This window comes from Arachis hypogaea, chromosome 18, assembly GCF_003086295.3.
Source record: "Arachis hypogaea cultivar Tifrunner chromosome 18, arahy.Tifrunner.gnm2.J5K5, whole genome shotgun sequence".
Classification (NCBI taxonomy): domain Eukaryota; kingdom Viridiplantae; phylum Streptophyta; class Magnoliopsida; order Fabales; family Fabaceae; genus Arachis; species Arachis hypogaea.
In genome coordinates, this window is record NC_092053.1 from 17,314,926 (window position 1) to 17,319,484 (window position 4,559).

Below are 4,559 nucleotides of genomic sequence, written 5' to 3' on the forward strand. Positions count from 1 at the left end.
AACTGCTCTGATACCATAATGTAACACCCTACCATACAAAGTCTTATGCTTAAGTCATAATTCAGAGATGGCAAGGTATTACGACCTCTAAAACAAAAATTTAGTACGTATAGTAGTATGAATAATTGATTATAACTAGGAGCCTTTGTAGAAAAAGGGGGTAAACAAAAACCGTAACTCGAACGGGCAACACTCCGATCGACAACGTAACGAACCGGGATAAGCTAACGCGAGATCATATATATAAAGAGTGTCAAAAACGGGAATATCAAGACTCAAAACCCGGTTGCGAAGATAACCGGTCCGAGCATAGCAATATATACATATGATAAAATAAGGAAAACCCCAAAGGAAACCCAAAGGGACACAAATACCGAAAACCTAATCTCCAAAATCCCCTCTAGAAGGAGTCATCACAGTTTGTATTATTTAATGGAGATAAAAGTATCTAAACAAGATATATAACCCAAAACAGAGTCCCGAGAACAAAGGATCTTCGCTAATCCAGAAGTCTCCAGCATGCCTCAACGAGAAGCCTCGCGTCCTACATCTGAAAACCACAAAATCCGCATGGGTGAGAACCAGAGGTTCCCAGCACGGTAACAGCTTCCACATATATAATACATAATAATAGAGGAAAGCCAAAGGCAATCCTAGAACTTCCTTCAGATAATATCAAAGCTTATAAACAAGCTAAACCGTAAGTGGCAACTGACTAAAGATTCTTCAGTCTAACTAATACTTCCCTTTCCAATTCCTTCAGACCTCCCAACCACCAGCAGGAGTATAATATAGCAAACACAGTTATATCAGACAAGAGATTTACAAATAGGAACAGATAAGGCATTTAGGCAATTAGCAAGTAATATGCAGTCAAATAGGCAATCTCAAACAATTCATGTAGTATGCTTATGATGCATGCCTGTCCCTAGTGGCTGATGATATCATCTGTCGGTTATAGAGCCAACCCGACAAGTCCTGGTAGCTAGCCATTGGACTGTCCCTCTGTCGTGCATCCCCAACTCGAGTTATACTCATCATAAACTTGATCATAATCATGATCCATATCCATCACCCTCACTGGTGAATATTTATCCATCACCATCACTGGTGAATATTTATGGGGGCGAGCTCATCCGGGCCTTTCACAGTGCCCGGCCACACTTACGACATAGGGTCAAAAGAGCTTCGAGTCTCAACCTGGAGCACATGGTGGCTAGCCATTGCTACTACCCAGGGAAACCCTCATCTCCAATGGTGGAAGTGCCAACATTCACAATTCATTCAACAGCATATATGCATTTATACTTAGCCATAAACATGGCTCCGCCGCCACACGGCATAATCCAGCCATCCGGCTCACGGTTAAATCCATAACCAGCCAATTCATTAACAATTACGGCCATTCGGCCCATGGCATAACAAGCACTTCCACTGCCATCCTCCACATCTCACATAATCATCTTTGATCCTCATGGATCATCCATTTTTCCCTTGCTTCACTCGCAAGTTACCACATTCACTAGCCCTTTTCCTCATGCTAGGCATATCATAATGATTTAAGACATAAGTGGTGAGATTGGAGGCTTAGAAGTATGAAGTTTGGCTTTTAAAACTCAAAAATCAACTTTGGGATGAAAACAGGGCCACGCGTACGCGCACTCCACGCGCACGCGTGGATGATACTTTCTCGAAGAACGGCGCATACGCGCCAAGTGCGCCTACGCGCGAGGGATCATTCTGCTAAAAATTTTCTAAGTTAAAAGCTGCAGAATTCACATATTCAACCCCCAATCTTCCGACGGTCATAACTCTCTCATTTTAAGTCATTTTTCACCCGTTCTTCGAACGGCATGGATATCCCGGATCCAATTTCATTTCTAAACAGAATTGGCACAAATCAAAGATCCGTAGTCCAAGTTATGTCCCGTCAAAGTATGCCCAAAAACTATATTTTCATTCAAAACCACAAAGTGCCATTTTCAAAACAAGCCACTTTCAACTCTTTTCAAAATCAATTAAAACATGCCAATTTCATCCCTTTTCTTTGAAATCAATCAAAGTGTACCAAATTCAACAACAAGCCATCCTCAACTCACGCATTGACATTTTACCAAAATTCTCAAAACCACATCCAACCATTTTAACACTTCTCTATCAAATGGCTAAAGGACAAACACAATATCATGTCATACATCCTTTCTCATCCCAATTTCCAACAATACCATTTCCATTCAACAATCACTATACATAATCAACATCATACTCACCATCAACATGGTACCACCCACCAATTCAACCTTAATCATCCATCAAGCATATATCACAACATGCATTTCTTATATATCACACAATCAAGGCATCAATATTCATAATCACATATATGAACACATCATATATCTCAACCATTCAACAACACTAACAATTCAATGCCTATCTTAGGGCCTCTAGCCTAAGTATTTCCTACCACATTACATATTAGATACGGGAAACCGAAACCATACCTTAGCCGATTTCCCAAGCTCAACCGGAGCACTTCCAAACCACTTTTCCTCAAGCTCTCAAGGTCTCAACACCTCCAAGAACAGATTTTATCACACAAAACCCTCTTCCAAGCTTTCCAAAATCACCAATCAAGCTCCAATATTCACATATACACAACCTAAGCCACAATCATCATACCCATACACAACATCTCAATACCCAAACATCATAGAACAACAAATTATACTAGGATTGAGAATCTTACCACACCCAAGGTCCAAAGAGACAAGATTAACCTTCTTCTTCAAGAGAGTTGGGTCCTATAACATCAAAGAACCCAAAATCTCAACATTTTTACTCATGAAACTCGAAATCAAGGGCTGGAATTTCGAACAGTAAAACGTGGCTTACCTCAAGATTAATTGTATGGGTTTTGTAGAGCTCTCCGCGGTGAACGCGTGGCCGCAAACGGTGCGGCAATCGGAGCTCTAGATCAAAAGTTATGGTGGTTTGAAGATCAACCAAGGGAGAGAACTTGAGAGAGTGTTCTCCCCTCCATGGCCTCCATTTCAGCGTGTTTAGTGTCTCAAATGAGGAGAGAGAGTGCTGAAAACTAGGGTTTTGGTTTAGTTTAGTTGGGCCAAGGGCCCACTTTGGGTCCGGTTGGCCCGGTTTGGCCCGTTCGGTCCAATCTTGGTCCGATTTCTATAAAATTGGTACCGAAATTCTCGTCTCAATTTCCTCTATCATATTAAGCCATAAAAATAACATTTTTGGCTTTCTAGAATAAATTCTCATTTATGGGTTAATTAGCCGTTAATTAACCGGATCTTACAATACAACTACTAAAATAGTTCAACAACAACAACAGTCACACAGTTCAACAATAGCAGCAAGTCAGCAACGTGCAATTTAAAAAATAAAAAATAAATTTAAAGATAAAAAAGGAGATATAGAAAGTAAAAGAGAGGGGACGGCCGAGGGAAAAAAAAAAGAAAAAAGGTAGAATGGTGAAAAGAAGAGAATTGGTGGTGGTGTTTTTACTGTCAAATTAAATAGTTATTGCTCGACATTTAACTAGAAATAATCTCATCAGCGAGAGAACAGCCCGTGACAATGGTGAATAAAAAGAGGGAGTAGAGAAAAGAAAATGAGAGTTATTTGAATTTTTTTTCATTATTTAAAATAATTAAAAACATTATCTATTTATTATTTTTAAAAATTAAAATACCATGTAATTATGACCTTCAGCACAGTTTGCCACGTTATCTAGTTTCTTAGTCACTTTAGTATTTTTTGTTTTTGAAAACGAAAAATTGATGTCTGGTTGCTTTTATTAAATTTTAAAATTTGTTAGAGACTATTTTGTTGTTAATATATCTTTTAAGTTTGGTTTGATTTACTTTTTAAAAGTAGTTTATAAAAATTAATTTAACAAAATAATTTTTAAAATTTAAAAATATTATAATAAACATTAATATAAGAATAAAATTTGATATCAATTAATATATAAGATTATATTATACTTTATAATTTTAATAAGTACAAATCATCTTTAAAAAGTTCTATTTCAAGTGTTTTCAAAAGCGATCTCATCTTTTAAAAACTGTAAGCATAAATAGATAGTTTTTTTTTTAAAATTTATCAAACGCAAAATGAGGAACTTATTCTTTTGAAAAACACAAACACCTTATTAAAAAGTTTTACCAAATTAAGCCTCAGTATCCTTTTTAATTATTAGCGCATAAATCTTGTGGATACTAATTTAGTAATTAACTCTAAATACAATAGTGTAATAATTACTAATAAATATAAATGAAAGAATATTTATATTTTTACCGTAAATTATGCATTTTGTTTATAATAAAAACGATATAAATATACACATACGTATTTTGTTTATGAGTCTCATGAAAGGAAAAAGAGAAAATTTAGGATCCAAGCAGTCAACCTTCAAAAATTTTTTATTTTAAAATTTCAAAATCTAGTTTTACGCTAAAAAAACATGCGTCCTCCCATCTCTTCATCTTTATTCTTCTCTCTCCCCGCATCTCTTTTTCTTATTCTTTTCCTCT

General features: G+C 36.4%; 1 long non-coding RNA gene across 1 annotated transcript; it reads right to left on the bottom strand.

Annotated features, from left to right (window-relative positions):
• Positions 1 to 220: 220 nt before the first annotated feature.
• On the bottom strand, positions 221 to 3,083 carry LOC140181598 (uncharacterized). The gene is made up of 3 exons (XR_011876530.1): positions 2,896 to 3,083; positions 2,750 to 2,804; positions 221 to 550 (listed from the first exon to the last, which is right to left on the bottom strand). It is a non-coding gene; the product is annotated as an uncharacterized lncRNA (long non-coding RNA).
• Between the last annotated feature and the right edge of the window lie 1,476 nt (positions 3,084 to 4,559).